Source organism: Stenella coeruleoalba, assembly GCF_951394435.1.
Source record: "Stenella coeruleoalba genome assembly, chromosome: 1".
Taxonomy (NCBI): Eukaryota; Metazoa; Chordata; class Mammalia; order Artiodactyla; family Delphinidae; genus Stenella; species Stenella coeruleoalba.
Window position 1 is genome coordinate 168,771,718 of NC_137169.1, and position 17,713 is coordinate 168,789,430.

General features: G+C 44.9%; 1 long non-coding RNA gene across 4 annotated transcripts in view; it reads left to right on the forward strand.

Annotated features, from left to right (window-relative positions):
- LOC307192219 overlaps positions 1–17,713 on the forward strand; it is a 190,522-nt gene that overhangs the window by 111,901 nt on the left and 60,908 nt on the right. For all 4 annotated transcript variants that reach the window (XR_013830009.1, XR_013830010.1, XR_013830011.1 and 1 more), the window contains one exon: positions 2,704–2,848. This is a non-coding gene — a long non-coding RNA (uncharacterized lncRNA). The remainder of the gene's footprint in view (positions 1–2,703; positions 2,849–17,713) is intronic.

Sequence of the window (17,713 nt, forward strand, 5' to 3'; positions counted from 1 at the left end):
TATAGGCAGCCCTGGGCTATACAGCAAAGGCACCAGTGCTGTGCTGTTTTGGTTAGAGACCGAAGCCCAGGGTCCTTGGCTTGGATTCTTAGGCTGGGTTTCCTTAAGCAGTATTCAAGTGATTTGTTGAGGAAGAGCTCTCAGAAGGGACCTGTAAGGGGCTGAAATAAGCAGAATACGGCTGGAGAAGAAGCCAGACGCAGATGTTTCAGGAGCTGCGCAACCCCTGTCTGATCCCAGGGGGCGCTCTGGAGCAAGAATTGCACCAAGGAGGAAGTTGTCCTGTCCAGAGGCAAGGCAGGTTAGCCACTGGCTGTGGGTCTTCCAGAGGTAGGGGCGTCTGAACGCCCAGGCATCTCTAGATGAGGCAGCGCCAGTCAGCCAAGGGCAACCTCTAGCGAAGAGTGCAAGTGTGAGCACTTAAAAGCCACACTTTCTCTGCAGCAAGTGGGAACAGAGCAGCTCCCCGTGATGGGCGGCCACCACCCTCATACAAGGCTTTTACCTACTGTGGTCTACTTCACTCTTCACTCCCACCATCAATTTTTTGCATTCCCTGGCTTTAGCAGGCTTTACCAGGCCTTTTCAGGCCTCTGAGCTCTTCCATGTGCTATTCCCTGTGCTCAGAAAGCTTCTTTCCCCTTTTCTCTGTCTGTTGCACATCTAATCATCATTTCAGATGAGGCTAAAGCGTCATTTCCTCCGTGGAGCCTTCCTTACTCCTCCCAAACAAGAGCTGAGCCTGACTTCCTCTGAAACCCACAGCATCTTGCATCTGCCTGTATCATAGCATTACAAAATATTGCTTTTATTTTTTTCTTATGTATCTGTGCTCTGAATACACTTTGAGCTCTTGGAGGGCAGGAAATATATATTTTTTAAAATTCACTTTTGAACCCCCAGTGGCTGTTCTTTGTTCCTGGCACATATTCTAAACATGTGCTTAATGAGAATGTATTAAGTACATGAATGAAGGGGCTGCACCCATAAGGTGCAAGTGAAAGGTGAAGGGAGCCCGTGTTTCCCGCATAGGGTGCTACCCATGTGGGCGTTGTGGGTAAATGGCTTAATTCTTCCGGGCTGTAATGCACTATCCATAAATATGTAAGCCCTTGGACAGCCGCACCTCAGTCCTGTTCTCCAGTGGCTTTGGGATCCTCCTGCCAGGCAAAATGAACCCCAAGCAAACATGGCCTCCATCTACTATTGGCCAAAACACCTAACATCCTTCCTGACAGCGTGCAACGCTACTGCCAAACTTTGTCAGCCAGGATCACATGATTGATGGTGAACACGTCCTTAAATCACCAAGAGCATTTAAAAATTGATATAAACATTTGAACCGTGACACTTACCTATTTATTATAAAAGACAGCTTTATATAACCAATAGGGCTTCTAGAGTTTTAAAGTAGGAAGGATGATTTTAGGGTGAGAGGCACAATGGAATATTGGAAACTACTTTGGATTGGGGTAAGGAGAAGGGAACAGGGAAATTAAGTGATTTGGTCAGAGTCACATAGTTCATAAATGATGGGGCTTTTTGAACTTTAAAAAATATATAAAATCAATTTGAGTTATAATTCACATACAGTAAAGTGCACCCACTTTAAGTGTAGAGGTTGATGAGTTTTAACAAACACACTCACGTAGGTAACACCTCCAAAATCAAGATACAAGACATTTTCATCACCTTCAAAAGTTCCCTCATGTCCTTTCGCAGTCCGTTCTCCCATCCCTGACATAAGCATCCAGTGATCTGCTTTCTGTCACTAGAGATTAGTTTTGCTTTTTCTAGAATTTCATTTGAAAGGAATGATATAGTACGTAGTGATCCATATCTGGATTTTTTCCACTTAGCGTATTGTTTTGAGATTCACCCTTTTGTATCAGTGGTTTGTTGGTTTTTCTTGCTGAGGAGCCTTCCACTGTGTATCCACATTTATTCATTCAGTAACCAGGTGATGGGCTCTGGGCCGCTCCAAATTTGGGGCTACTATGAGTAATGCTGCCCTGAACATTTGTGTACAAGTTTTTGTGTGAACATGTTTTCATTTCTCTTGGGTAACTTCCTAGGAGTGGAATTGCTGGGTCGTATGGTAAGTATATGTTTAATTTTACAAGAAACTGTCAAACTGCTTTTCCAAGTGGTTGCACTATTTTCTGTTCCAAGCAACAACATATGAGGGTTTGACTGTGGAGCTTAGCTCTGAGCTAAGGTCCATCTGATTGTGAAACCCAGGTCCTTTCTCCCAGGTGTACCAGGTATAGTCCCAAACCTGAGCGTATGTATGAATCATCCAGAGAGTTTGTTACACATACAGATTCCAGGACCCCATCCCTCAGGGTAGCCACGTCGGTAGGCCTGGAGTAGAGCTTCGGAATTTGCATTTTTAACAAACAGCCCCAGAAGTTTGGGGTGCTGGTGATCCATAGGGCACTCTTTGAGAAAATGTGCTATGTGGTTCACCAGATTTTCCAGAGAAAATCCCCCAAAACAGAGACATCTGGTATTCCAACAGGGAAATGGCTGCAGTTAACAAATGCCAACATCTGGTTCATCCGGCTCTTTCTCTATTACCATTATCTACGGATGCTCTAGATGAAGAGATAAATGACAAAGATTGGTGGATAATTTCCAAACCTTTCTGAAGTGCCTTTGAAACGTATGTTTATGCTTATATTTTCTAACATTCTGCTCTAGGAATTCATGTCAAGCAAATAGAGAGCCTGCATTGTGAAGAGAGAAGTCAGGAATTGTTGGGAAACGGTGTCATCTCCCTTGCTGCTAAAGTGCTCCAGGACACCAACTACATGCTTTGAAAAGACGAGTGGTTCTCAAATGTTCAGTGAGTATGAATCTCCCAGGGCACGTGTTGATATGCAGAGCTTGGAGGGGCTCCCATCAGGAAACTGCCTTTGATTGGCAGCCCAGTTACAGCCCATGATGGTGGTGGGCACTGGACCTCACTTTGAGAAACACTGAAATAAACCATTGTTTCTCAGTCTCCCTCCAGGGTAAGAGGAAATGGTCAACTGTCTGGGTTCCAGGGGATTATAGACAAACAGGAGCTTGGTATTTTATTATTATTATTACTATTATTATTATCTGTAGTCTTCTTAGCTGGTGTTAGGATGTAGTGGGTGAGAAACTGGACCTTAGAATTGGAACTTCAACTCCACCAGTTACTAGGTGTGTGGTCTTGGGCTAGTTCTGTAGTATCCTAAGCCTCAGTTATCGCATCTGTAAAATGGCAATAATAACATCCACTTCATTCACCTTTCTCAATTGTCAATGGCTGTGAAGGTTGACTGAGATCCTACCCAGTGCCTGGCATATGCTTAGCACTGGGTGAATGTCAGTAGGAACAGCAATGTCACCTGCCTCTGCTGGTCCAGGGTGGCAAATGGTGAATCCTCATCATGCAGACTCTCCCTCTGGAGAACCTGGGCCTTCAGAGGTACACAAGGCTGGCCTTTCTCCCCTTCTAACAAGAGAGTACACGGGCAAAGCATTCATTCCACACCTCCCTCTTGTCCCAGGGGAATGAAAAGTGCCCCCCCCATCCCCCAAGCCCTCAGCCCTGTGGGCCTCAGCCATCTCCCTAGTGAGCCAGAGCTTATTGCTACTTGTCACTTCTTATCTGATCTCCAAATAACACAAAGGCAACTCCTGCCCAGTGAAAGTCTGATTGGAAGTGACCTTCAGACACCCGGGCGTGTGAATGTGTGAGAACAGCCCAGGCTGGCGCAAGGAATCTGTCTTCTCCCAGCTCCGCCTCACTCTGATGATGGGGTCCTGTCCTTCTCCTCCTCGTCGCCTCTGGGGGGCCTCCCAGAGCTGGGCAAACATGCCTTCCTTTTTGAGATTTCCCAAGCCCAGGAGGCTGTCTGCAGGTAGAGAGGAGCAGACTTTTCAGGGTCTCTCTACCCAGACTTGGGGGCACAGCTCAACTTGCCCCGTGCAGCGGGTCCCTCGCCAGCAAAGAGCGGGTGCCCAGGATGATGTTCAGGGCAGAGGCCAGGGGCTGCGTTTTCTCAGGGCTTCTCAGCCTCAGAGGGAGTTGAGACGTGCTGAATTGAGAGCAAGGGGTCCCGCCCTTAGAACTCGACTCTGCCTTCCTCTCTCCAGTCCCCCCCAGACACCAGCCTCAGGTTCCTTTCTTGACAGTCACACCCCCGTCTCTCCAGGAGAACACGCTTTCTTTGGAATTCTTTGCTCCTGCTCTGAAGCGCATTCCCCTCCCCTCCCCTTTGCCATACACAGTGACCTTGGCGTGTCTGCCAACACTCAACATCGTGAGGGTTTATAAACCTCATATCTCAGAAGGGGCTGACATTACATTACAAGAGGATCTGTAAACCTCCCCAGGATGACTGATGTCTTTTTTAAACAACAGACCAAGACTTCATTTAAATTAGTAACATGGAGATTAGAGGCGCTCTCCCAGCCCCTGGCTCGGCCACGCTGCGACGCTGGGAATATCAGTCACATGAAAGCTGTTAAGTTTGAGATGGAAATAAATCTGGGAGCCTGTAAAAACTGTCAGCAGGTCAGGGAAGTTTATGAACTCTTGCTGTATCTAATCATAAATCATCAGAATAAGCTAAAACTGAGAAGAAAAATGTCCTCTTTTGTAATCTAATGCTGTCTGTTAGGGCAATAAAACTCAAATGAAATGCATGCTTTGCAATTTTTAGCTGATACTTTACATTATTAGCAAAGTGAAGGAAGAGACTCAAAAGAGTGAGACAGGTGAGGGGAAGGCCACCATCCTTCTAAGGCTCCGGGCACTCAATCCTTTGGCTTTGTGGCTTTTCTTCCCCTCCCACCTCCTTGGGCCTCAAAACCAGGAAGTAGGTGATACAGACGCCAGGGACTTGGGTGCTGAGAGACAGGTAGTGAGCGTCCTGGTGATGGCCTTGAGAGGGCACATGGCCACTTCTCAGCTCCCAGGGGGATTCCCACACTGCCCTTATTGACCCAGTCGATGTTCCCACACTTTCAGAGGGTGGAAGGTGCGTGCCAACTCCCCTTGTTCCCATCAGCCTGGACGTGTGCCCTAATTCTCCAAACCCTTCGGGGGTGACTCACTTCCAAGCCAGTTTCTCTGTATCCCTGGAAACCCTTGGTGATAACTCACGTGTCCTGCACCTTTCTCCCATCGTCTGCGGTGTTTGATGTTAGGATCTCCTTCTGCCTTTATGTTTTCTGGGACCTGCCCAGGGATTGACAAAGCCCCAAGCAGGCATGGAAGTTGTGTGAGGAACTGGGCTCTTTTATTTATATCAGCTATTTATTGTGTGCCAGATCTGTGCTGAGTGCTAGAGACCCAAAGGGAAAGAAGTCAATACTCCACAAGAGGGTGGGGGGTGCGGTTCCTGCTCTAAATATCAAGGGTGGCATCCAGCTTGCTGTGGCCTCTCATTGATCTTCCTAAATGCTGGGAAGGTATGAAAGGCTAAAGATGGAATGGGGCAAGAGGCACAGAGGTGGCGCGCAAGATGCCGGGCAAGATGTCTTCAAGAAGACGAAGGGTTTTCATGAGGTAGACGGTGAGCTGCCATCATTCACGCCTGCCGATAACTCTGCAAGAGAAATAGCTCTCCTGATGCTTTGGCCTCTGCAGGCATTAGAGTGTTTCATAAATAAAAGAATGAATGAATGAAATGGGTCCAAGGTAAAGCAATCGAGATTTTGATTGGCTAGATAGCTAGTAAGCAGCAAACCGTGCCTGAAACCTGGGTCTCTTTGCTCTCAGATCATTGTGTTTTCCATTATGTTAAACCACCTGTTAGTCTCATAAGATTCTGTTGGTCATATGGGAGTCAAAGAATTAATGTGAACCAGAAAAGGGAATTGGCCTTGCTGCCCAGAGGCTGGGGGTTATCAGGCAATGGACTAAAAGATGGGCAGTGAGATGGAATTCACATATAGTCTGTGGGTATGTGTTTTTGCCTTATTTTTGTGATGAGTAGAGTGAGTGAGTGAGAGTGTGTGTGTGTGTGTAGACCAGCAATGAGGGAGAGGGTATCACATTGCAAAATGTAAATCTTTATAAAGGATTAGAGAAACTTCTAGTACTCTCTTGGGAAGACCATTTGCCATACATATCACCTTCTGTTATATTTCCTGGGGCCAAACAAGAGAAACTGATGCTTTACTTTTAGGAAATGTGAAAAATAGGAGAGGTAAAGATCCCACAGCAATCCATTTATGTAGGTGTGGGTGTAGATCTTCTGCTAGTAGGTAGCATCCTGTTATCAGAAAATCCTCTCTTTCAAAGAGCAGTGACTAAGATAAACTACCTTTACCCTTAAGGACTGGGAGGAAGAAGAGGGGTGTCCAGAGATGGAGGTAGAGGCCATCAGAGAGGTAGCAGGAATACAGCATTTGAGAATTAAGGGGGACTTCAAGAAGGAAAAGTCAGCATGTCAGTGGCTGAATCTTTATTACAGTGTCCACTACAGTCCACCCTGTGCCCCTTGGAATCACTGCATATATGTTCTTGGAGCAGCTCCTTCAGGAATCAATGGGAATTTCATCTCTTCCTGAGGAAAATTTGGAAGAGGACAGTAATGAGATAAATTGTAACCCCAGTCACTGCAGCTGGTTTCAGGGCTATAGCTGATACCCCACCTTTCCCCTGCTCCGTCGAGCCTAGATTCCCTTCACCATCATCTAGCGCTTCTGCTGGTCTTGTTGGCTTAGCTGACGCCTTGTCTCTGAGAACCTGAGCCACTGGACATCATGTCTTTCTCAGATGAGTGTTGCTGTATTTGTCCATTTACTGTCAAAATTGGGCAAGAAAGAACCAAGACATGCTCAAATGCATCACGGGGGCCTAAGCATATTCTTCTCCGTCCCCATTCTGTAACAACAGCCCTACCTCCTCTTGCAGGTCAGGGTCTATTCCCCTTGCCAAGATGGTGACTCCTCTTCTTGACTGCTCATTCTTGCACACACAAAGCCCAAAGTGCCCATTCTCACAATCCAACTTTTACTATCTTTCTTCAACGCCTCAACTGAACTTCCCAAGAGCCACCAAATTATACTGTTCCCATAATTAGTTTCTCAAATACCTGATTCATAACCCCAGCTAGTGCATCTCCCTCTACAAGCACATCATCCTATTTCATCAGGTAGGAAATCTCTGATAGTGGCCCTGCAACCTTGTGCCAGGGGCTGTCTGTGCTTGGCCCAACACCAGGGGAGGGGTCCTTGTTGCCAGCCAGGTGGTAAGAGATCTAGTCCACATTTTCGCTTCTTATACCAACAGTCATACTTGGGGTCCGCAAGGAGCAGACTCACATGAAGATCATGTGTAAAAATTGATTGGGGGTGCTAATATTTATGAAAGGGAGGTTAATGAAACAGGGTTAGGTAGAGGGAGAAGTTGGGCTGTGTTGGCCTTACAACCGAGGCCTCAGCAGACCCTGTGGGGAGCTCCAAAATGGGTGTTCCCCTTCAGACATGTCTTGAGTTTGGGCAAGAGAGACAGGACTCTATACCTTTGTGGCAAACTGTCAGTAGATGTGGGCCGCCCACCAAGAAGGGGGCATGGCCTTGGGCAAGGCAGTTCTCTTCAACTTAGATAATACCCAGAGGAGGCTGAGAGCTAAGCGTTGTCTGCAGGCAATGCTCCCAGCAGTTTAGGGGTATAAACCTTCATTCCTGAAGGGGGATCTTGGTGGTGCCTTTCAGCAGCCACTACACGACTGAGGCCAAGGTCTAACATGATCAAAGAAGATGAGGATTGAAATCAAGGGTCATTGGATTTGGAACTCAAAAACCCAATGACTTCTGAGTTACTGAGTTGAAGGAAGCACTAGAAGGGGAATGTGAAAAAGAAAAGAAAAGAGAAATTATGGGTCTCAGGTGCCCATAATTAAACCAAATTAAACCAAAGGCATTAGAATTCAGAGTTGCAAACTGGTAGGCTAAATAAATCCAGCAGACTTATTTTATTTTGTCTATATAATTTGAATAATTAAAACATTTTATTTAAAAAGTTGAATGTTTAGCTTTTCTTGAAAAATCAAAGGTTCAGGTCACACTAGGCCTGTATTCTGATGAGACATTAATGATTGGAGCTGAATGATTTTGCCTCTTCTAAATGGAAACAGCACTCTCCTGTTGGCCACAGTCCCCACCCCTCCCTACTGTGCCTTACTCATGTACTATTGCCAAGTCTCTGTAAGGACCTGAGTTTGCAACCACTGTTTTATCTGCTTTGTGAATTGTGATATTGATTTAGCCCTCAATATATCATTGGGTTTTACCAGCTGTAGGAGTTACATGGGATTTTATATTCATTCATTAATTTGAAATATTAATTGAAGACTTCCATTTTGCTGAGCCTCTGGGCCCTAAGGTACAGTAGTGAACAGAAGGGGTGAGCTCCCTGCTTACATTCTAGTGGAGAGGCAGACATTAAACAAGCCAGTCAATTAATGAACAATGATTTCAAATAGTTGTAAGAGAAGATCAACAAAGTTGTAAGAACAGATGAAGAAAATCAAACAGAGAGCTGTGAAAGAGTGTAAGCCTGGGGCTTCGAAGTGGGAGTGGAGACTAATGGGATGTCAGGTAAGACCTCACATATGACAAGATGAAACCAACTGAGCACAATCTGGGGCTTGGGTGAGCATGAAAGACAGAGGGTCCAACCAGGGTACTGGCCCTGAGGTGAACATGAACGCGAGGTACTCAAGCAGCAGAAGGAAGTCCAGTGTGGCTGGGCACCTGGGCACTGTGATGGGGGAGGCAATGAAGCCACAGAGGATGGCTGCCCCTGCCCCGCACCCCCCCCGCTCCCCAGTAAAGCTGTAGAGGCCAGGCTGAGAAATGTGCACTTCATTTTAAGAAAAGCGGCAAGTCACCAGAAGGCTTTTAGCTGGGGAGATATATGATCATTTGTGTTTCCAACAGGGTCACTCTGGCTGCTGTGTGGAGGGTGGATTTTCAAGGGGGCCGGGGGAGGAAGTAGGGAGACCAGCTAGGAGGCTACTGCGATAGCCCAGGTGAGAGGAAAATGGTTTGTAATGCCAGGGATGCTCTCCTGAAGGGTTTACGGTCAAGTTGGGAACATAGAATACTCGCATGCACGTGTGTGCACGCCCACACACACATACACGCTTAGCAAATAGATGCAAACGCGTTCATATTGCGTATAACAGAGCCTTGAGCACACCAGGTTGGAGGGAATGCTGATAAGTTCTAAGAGGAAGCTGCTGGGAAAGGCTTCATGATGGAGGTGACTTTGGAGTTGAAGGAGACCATGCATTAGAGGAGGGGAAGGCATTCCCAGTAAAGGGAAATGTGTGAGCAGAGGCCCAGCATAGGCAGGAAGTAGTGCAGGGGAGTGAGGAGAGCAAGGCGGGGGCCAGAGTGTGCACGGGCCAGGCGGGAGGTATGAGGGCATCGGAGGAAGTTGGTGGGCAGTTCAGACCTACCCAGTCCAATACGCTGGCCACTAGGCACCCATGTCTACTGAGCACTTGATATGTAGCCAGTGAAACTAAGGAACTGAATTTGAAATTTAATTAATTTAAATTCAAATTTAAAACATGAAGCAATGAGGACCATTTTTTTTCCCCATTAAACAAAACTTCAGTGCTTTGGTAGGATTATATTTGACTTTAATCATTGAAAACCTAGCATCCAAACTGAGGTGTGCTGTACGCGTAGACTATACAGCAGATTTCTAAGACAAGGCATTCAAGAAAGTAAAATATCTCATTAAAAACTTTACCTTGATTACATGTCAAAATGAGAATATTTTTGATTCATGGATAAAATAAAATATGTTATTAACATTAATTTCATCTTTTTATTTTTTACTTCAAAAAATGTGATTACTAGAAAATTTAACATTTCTATTTGACAGCACTGCTTTAGAGAGCCCAGGTGAAGAGATCCTGTAATTTCTCATCCAGTAATTCAGAGCTGACTTGTAATCAAAGTCCTCAAGTAGTGATTGCTTATACCACCCCAGTCTTCATAACAATAATGCTCCATTCATGATCACTTCCTGCAGTCCTATTGGTTAACATTTATAGAATGCTTATTTATATAGTGTGGTTCTAAGTACTCTCCTTATACAGATACATGTACATTTAATCCTCAATGCAACATGCAGACCCATTAAGGACCCTGGCACGGATGACCCAATGGGATGCGTTACTCCTGGTAGGAAGGCCAGGCAGGACCAGGGATAAGTTGCTGGAAGGCAGAGAACTGCTGGCATAGAAGTGAGCAAGGGGAGAGAAGATGTCAAAGTGAAGCCCATTCTGCTTGGAGAAGTGGCCCGGGGCTGGTTTTGTTGAAAAAAATCTTGGCCCTCTTGGCCTCTGCAGGGGGTGGGGTAATCCATTAGAAACATCAGCTAGAAGAAGGAAGAGAGTCATTCCAGAACAATACTTCTTTATATCCCATCTTAAGCTGTGAAGAGAGAAATTTCCTGTTTATGAAAACAAAACTGGACTCCATTCTGGGGCTGTGATGACACCACCAACACCAGCTCCCAGACTTTTCCTCTTTTTCGTCTTTACTTTCAGGGTAAAACTCCACCGTGATCTGTATCATAAACGGTGACACAAATGGATGCCTGCGACCTCACCCATAGACCCAGACACAAGCACGTGGGTCAAAGAACTCCTTTGGCTTTCCTGCTAAAGTTTCCACCTCCAACCATTGTACCCCGGAAGGAATGACCCAAGTTGGGTTAACGACAGCGACTTCCTCTTGCAGCCTCCAAAACACAGTGGACGCTTGCTCTCCAGTCCCCAGCGGGGCATCGGGGCAGAGGAAAAGGTGATGAAACAGCCTCTTGTCCACTTCTCCTCATTGTTGTGGTGAGAGGACATTCCAGCTGCATTTCCTCTGCAAAGGGCAGGCGGGAGAAAGGAGCAGACAGGCACACAGGTGTCCTTTTCCTGACCACGAATGGCCGGGACACAGACCATCAGTCCCCCGACACTTTCTTCAGCTGCTTTGAGAAGCCGATGGCTTTATCCTGCCAGACCCTTGCTCGGAACACCATGTAACAGTTCTGCTGACTTTTTGCTGGACATGCACACATCCTTTACTTTAGGAGTCACAGTGAAGCCAAATTTGAACAGAGTGCTTATAATATGACATTGAACCATGGGACAGTCTCAATACTCAACCACTTTTGATCTGCCAAAATGGTAATTTCATAGATTTTTAACCTAATAACATCTGAAGCCGGAGGGAAGGGATGGGATAAGCTGAGGGTATGGGATTAACAGATGCATACTACCACATATAAAATAGATAAGCAACAAGAATTTACTGTATAGCACAGGGAACTATATTCAATATCTTGTAATAAACTATAATGGACAAGAATGGAAAAAAGAATATAGATATATACATATATATGCATAACCGAATCACTTTGCTTACACCTGAAACTAACGCGATATTATAAATCAACTATGCTTCAATAAAAATAAAATAAAATAACATCTGAAACTGTGTGTGCTGTAGCCTATGGGAGCTACCACGTTTTATAGAGATTCCTGAATGACATGGTGAAATGCCCAGTTCCCCCCAGATTGTGTTAGATGCAAGTTTTTTTCTTTCTTGTTTTATTTTGTTGTATTTTAAATACTGGAAAGAAGTGTAGAGAGAAAAAGACATGGAAAAATAATTGTAGGAGGTAAATTAATTATAAATGCCAGATAGCTTAAGACTGTCTGAGTTATGGAAATGGTAGGAATTGGCAAAGGCTGGCTCGATCCAAAGGATGAAGACAACGACACTGCAAAGTAAACTGGAAAGCCTGGAAAATTCAGATGAGTGATGAGGAGGGAATAGAGAGGCTTAGGGCAACTTAGTGAAAAGGAGTAACGAGCTTTGTCGCTCCTCCGTCATGCTCTGGGCGACAGCTCTGGGGGCGCTATCCGTGGGCTGATGGGAGTCAGCGTGGGAGGGCCCTTCCTGCCTGGTGGCTCCATGGCCACACACGCTCCTGTGCTCCAGTAGTCCAACAAGAGGTGGTCATCCTCCTGTCTCTGAAGGGCTTTCTCCACCAGCCTTATAAGTGAGGTCCAGTTGGGGAAGAAACATTCACCTGTGTTTTCTTCTAGTTAAGAAAATGCAGGATGGGGAGGGATAAATTGGGAGTTTGGGATTAACGTATACACACTACTATATGTAAAACAGATAAACAACAAGGACCTACTGTATAGCATAAGGAACTATACTCAATATATTGTAATAACCTATGATGGAAAAGAATCTGAATAAGAATATATATATATGTATAACTGAATCACTTTGCTGTATACCTGAAACTAACACAGCATTGTAAATCAACTATATTTCAATTTGAAAAACAGTGGAAAAAAAAGAAAAAAATTCAGTGAGCTATATCTCAACCAAGAATTTCCTTAAAAAATGAATTTGATATATTCAGAGACACACAAAAAAAGAAAATGTGAAACTGCTATTTGAATATCCAAGTGATAACCTTCCAAAGACATGAAGAGATGCAGGTTAGTGCTCAGGTGTGAGTCGGGTTTGGGTCTCATCAGCCAGCATAGGAGTGAGAGAAGCAGGGCCAAGGTCACAGCTGGGAGAAGAAATCTTTCAGTGCATCAAGAGGAAGAAGGTTCAAAGAAGAAGATGGAGACAGACCAGGCAGGAGGACTCAGAGGAGAATGTTGTAGAAACCACGAGGAGGGGATTTGAGAAGAGAAGGGTAAATACATGCCTAGTTTAGCTGCACAGCCCATTTCAGATGAGACAGGAAGAAGAAACTGAAGAACAGAGAGGCTGCGTGAGTCATCACTCAGAGGGTCAGTGGCAGTTTGGGACCAGCGCTGGGTGACCGAGACAGCTCTGACTTCTATACGCTTTTTTTTTTTTTTGCGGTACGCGGGCCTCTCACCGTTGTGGCCTCTCCCGTTGCGGAGCACAGGCTCCGGACGCGCAGGCTCAGCAGCCATGGCTCACGGGCCCAGCCGCTCCGCGGCATGTGGAATCCTCCCAGACCAGGACACGAATCCGTGTCCCCTAGCATCGCCCCTAGCAGGCGAACTCTGAACCACTGCGCCACCAGGGAAGCCCCTCTATACACTTTTGAAGCTCACTGGTCTGTTTCACCTGAACCTGCTCCTTGCAGAGAGAAGCCAGAGCCACTTCAATGGAAAGACCCAATTACTTTGTTGTTAATTAGGAAATATACATATAGAATAATGTAGGAAATAAACAATGTGAAAACTAAAGGACAGGGTTGGGACCAGGGACAGGTGAACCCAGGGAGCATTTAAAGAGACACTGAATGCCTGCCCTGCTAAGTACATAGATGAGCTGATAATGTGATGATTATAAGCCCAATTCTAAAGGAAGACAGGCTTTAAGAAGTCACTTTTCAAACTCAAGGTTGTTTAAAAAAAAAAAAGTGACGCGGAAAGATAGCTTGTCCCAAGATGCATGAAAACAAAAAAACAAAGAAAAAACTTCTAGAAACACAGTCTTACCTGCGCCAGGAGAATACCCATGAGGAGGTGTACCTTTGTCCTTCAGAGCTATGGCTGTCATTATGACCCATCTTCTGTATTCCCTAGACATGGATGGGGAGGTGGGAGAAAGAGCTAAGGAAGTCGCAACATGTACGTTACCAGCTGGCTTAAAGGATGCACAATCTCATATTCACAAATAGAATTCTTGCTGCGCAAAGCCACCCCAAAATTGAACTGGCTTTTAACTCACCTAACCAGGGCACTGAGTCATCTAGAGTTAGATCTGAATTCTATTCCCAGCTCTGTAACTGGCTATCTGTGTGACCTTGGAAAAGACACATCCTTTCTTTGGGGCCTCAGCTGTCCACATGAGTGGATTGGATTAAATGATCTCTAGGGTCCCACTCACTTTTAGCAATCTACAGTTAGGGAAACCAAAAGGTTAGAAAACAATTCAGAACTCTACGGGAAAAAAGGCTAATTTGGGGACTCTGTGTTTCGATCCTTCAAAACAGACTGCCTCTTACATTTAGAATCTTGTGACATTTTTAGATTCTTATGATTCCCCAGATTCCGTATGAACAAAATGCGTGGTGTTTCATCTGCCCTGCTTGGTGTTTGGCAGTGGATACAGAGCCAGGATATGAGGGTAGCGTGTTATGGTTTTGCACATTTATGATAGCTGGTTGCATTTGTTATAAACAACTCTGTTCTATTTAGGGAGCTGGTGATCAATAAGGCAGATAATATTTTCATCATATTCAAAAAGACTAATGTTGTAAAGACAGCCTGTTGAGGGGGCCTCTGTTTTCTTAGCAGGTTTACAATTTCCTGCAGACTGTCTCCCATCCAGACTCTTTTCTTTGCTGGGTCTGTCCTCCGTTCCAAGCACCAGAAGAATCATACTCTGTCATTTGTTAACGCCGGAGAAAAAAAAAGTGTCACTTCTGGTAGAACTAGGGGAAAAAAAAAATTATGGCAAGATTTTCTTTTTCCATATTTCCAAACAGTGGGGGGAAAATACTGGAATGTTTGCCTTGAATTTTGTGTTGCCTTGGCTGCGATGAAGAGAGAGTTTCTTGAAGGCAAAAAATCTGTCTTTTGTCCTATTATTGCCATCTTCAATCACAGGGAAATCTGTTCTAGTTGGCGGTTTTGCATGATTACTTTTTTCCCTCAAATCTGTCATTTGTGCCAGTTGTGGAGTTTCTTGACTCATATGTGGACTTGAAGCACATGGTAGAGAAAGCAGTTGTGACTCACGAAACAGATCAGCATTCTCTTTTTCTTCTCCCCGATTCCTCTTCTCCACAGCGGGGTCTGGGGAAACCCTGAACTGGCTCGATATCATAGCTGTGTAGACGAAGGGTGCTCAGCCACGTCTCAGAAGCTTCTTTCCATTTGGGGCAGAAAGCTCAGGACAGTCCACACACCGCAGAAGCATCCAGCAGGTCCCTCTCTACCCCTTTTGTCTAAGTTGAAAATCACTTTTTAAACAGACATAGGGGCATAAAGTATCGTTATCATTTTGGTGATTCTTTTCTGGGAAAATAACTTGTTTTTCTACTCAGGCCTATGGTACAGTGCACTTGGATCCTTTCTCACTCAGTTCTTTGGACCCTTGAGTCTCCTTTCTTCCTTATAAAGCCCAACGTGATGAGCGAGGTGCCTGTTTTAGGAGGTGGCAAAGCGAGAACGTTCCCTTATTCATTCCCTACTATTCCCCACTGGTAAGACACCCACCAGAATTTTGACTGGAATTTCCTATACTTTTAAAATAAACCGTAGTATGTATATTTTTGATAAGATCATTTTCCTTGATGAGATCGTCTTAAGTATAATGGCTGGTACATACTAGTTACTCAGTAATGTTTGTTAAGTGAATGAATGAATAAATAAATGAATAAGGGGTAGGACATTATATGGCGCCACCTGTTGGCTGGTTCTGTGGGAAACCAGGGAAAGATTCATGGCCTCCCAGGCTGGGAGGGAGGATGTGGCAGCGTGCCTTGCCTGTGAAGCACTCTGGGTGAAGCGGCGCTTTACAAGATGGAAGGAAATTGCGAGGCAAGAACAAAGAAGCAGCGAGAGAAGATGGTTGCCCCCTGAGCCCTTGCACCCTGGCATGGGGCCAGATTCAGGGTTTTCAGAAACACGTGGAAAATTCCACAAAATGAGTGGATTTGCTTTTTCCAAAACAAAACTCTGATTCAGTCGACGTGAATTAAGTTCAAGGCGGTGGTTCATATTTCTATTGGAGTTGAGTATGTTTATTTAAAAAGTCCTTAAGACACATGAAAAGGTCTCAGATAGTCAAGAACTAAGAAGGCGGCCACAGATCCCAGGGCCCTGACTTCTCAGAGCTTAGGAGTCAGGTTTGAGAAGGAAGCTCTCTTCCATCCAGATGCAGGAGCTGTTGAGCTCACGCTGCTCCCATGCCTGGCCTGGGGCTGGGGCTTCAGGGCTGAGCTCTGAGCAGGCAAGCGTGGGGCGCCCTGGGTCAGGCAGTGACTGAGTGTGTAGTAGAAGTGGGAACAGAAAGAGGTTGGGTGGGAGGTGGCTTAGGAGAGAGTCAAAATCTGGCAGGTTGCAGTTGGAGGGAAGTGGCTGGTGTTGGGTGTCTTCCGGGAAGCAAAGGCCGGAGGGAGGATGGAGCAGAGACTCTGGTCTGTTGGGTTAGTGACAGCTTTATTCTGAACCTCATGTGGCTCTCTGAGGGTGGAGTTCCTTGGCTGGGAAGCTTAATAGTTTCTCAGAACTTAATGGTTTTCTCTGAAAGTATTCTCAGAACTCTAAGCCCCCATATTGGATTCTGTCCACTTTTTATGGTTCTTTGGTAGTTAAAATGGCCATATCCTTTCTTCTTCTTCTTCTTGTTTTGTTCCTAAGGGACTGGAGAATAATTCTCATTCCTCCAAATAAAACTTCCTGTCTTCATTTGCTCATCATTTATTCACTTGTCTATTAATTCATTCATCTTTCAACATAAAATCTCTGAACTCAATGAGAGAATATTTGATGGCCTCCTTTGAGGCTTCTTAGGAACTCTGAAAGAAGAGGTCATCTTAGACTTGATTTTTTCATTTAATCTTCTGAGGCTTTGTATTTCCCAGGTCATGACCTGAGGCTCTGATCAAGATTAGGATCATTGGAAAGCAGAGACGTATTGATGTCTTAGCTAGAAATATTGGATGCCAAGCCAACATGACCAAGGGCTTTTGTCATTAGTTTTTCTCTAGCTCTCTTATAGCTTCATAGTCTTGGGACTTTATTCTGTGGAATTTCCCTAATGGAGACAGAAGAGGCACTCATTTGCATTTTCCCCATGGAAATCAGAGCCATGTGGTCTGTCTCTATGAGACAAAGAAGCAAGTACAGAGACATAACTGCAATGAATAGAGATGATGTGTTTAATGGACTTTGTGAGATCTCTGCTATGCTCCAGAAATGTAGCTTGTTGTGTTAGTAGACCCTCCAACTAGCAGTTATTAATGTAAATTTGATACGTGCCTGGCACTTTGTAGTTGACAAAGCACTGCCAGGAAGATTTATCTCATTTAAGCCTCACGGTAATCCAGTAGAGCCAATATTATTATTTCTCCCTACTTTATGGTGAAGAAATAGGCTCCGAAATGGTTTATCCAAAGTCACACCATTGGTTTTGGACATTGTCAAGGTTCAGACCCAGGACTGCTGGCCCAGACCCTGTGTTCTGTCACTAGCCCAGACAGTGCTGTCCTGCCTGATGCTACCACTGCAACTGATTTCCCCTCATCAGACGTTCAGGGCTTCAGAGGTAGTTTGAGCAGCAGGTTACAACTGGGGAGAGACAAAATACCTGGCCACGAGTAGAGGTAAAGGAAAGGGAACCATACAAAGAGGTAGCAGCAGGAATGGGGGTAACTGGGTTGTTGGTCTTTTATTTTTTGTTCTTCCTAATTCCAAGCTGGCCTTGGTGTTTTATCAAACATCCGGGTAGCCCCATCTCTTGCCTTCTAATTGTTGGCTTTCCATATTTGTAAGGAGAACCAACCCATTTGGAGAGATCCATTTCTCCTGTGGCTTTGGTCTGCACTGGGAAAGATTATGACTCCAAGTAGCTTTTGGTTTTGTTTTAATTTTTATTAAAGAAACTAAGGTGATAGTTTTTTTTTTAACTTCAGAAAATTTGGAAAATATAGAGAAATAGAAAAAAGAAAAATTAAAATCAGCTACACTCT